The sequence below is a fragment of the Penaeus monodon genome, chromosome 29 (assembly GCF_015228065.2).
Source record: "Penaeus monodon isolate SGIC_2016 chromosome 29, NSTDA_Pmon_1, whole genome shotgun sequence".
Classification (NCBI taxonomy): Eukaryota; Metazoa; Arthropoda; class Malacostraca; order Decapoda; family Penaeidae; genus Penaeus; species Penaeus monodon.
Window position 1 is genome coordinate 31363497 of NC_051414.1, and position 443 is coordinate 31363939.

Sequence of the window (443 nt, forward strand, 5' to 3'; positions counted from 1 at the left end):
AGTTAACAGCAGTGCAACGCAAACATGATTTTATTATACGTGAAGTATATTGAATTTCAAGAATGATTTACTGAAAAAATATACTACGAGAACCTTTCATTCACAAAACTGCAATGGCCGACAGTGTAGCGTATATATAAAGTCTTTTTCCTTTTCATACATTCCTGTGACTGAAAAGCTCAACACCTCGGCGATCCTTCTAAAATAAATGTTTGGGCTCTAAGTAGAGATATTAAAAACTGCAGACATAATTATCTCAGATTTATTATCGTACATTCAGAGATGCAGTGACGACGTGTTATAAAAGCCGGAGTCAGAGGATGGATATAATGCCCTTTCACAAAACCAGGGTCGCGGTCAAGATCGCCGTCATCGCCTTCACCAGTGATGGTAGTGGTAGCGAGGATAGTAGCGGCGACGGGGATAGTAGTGCTTGCGCTTGT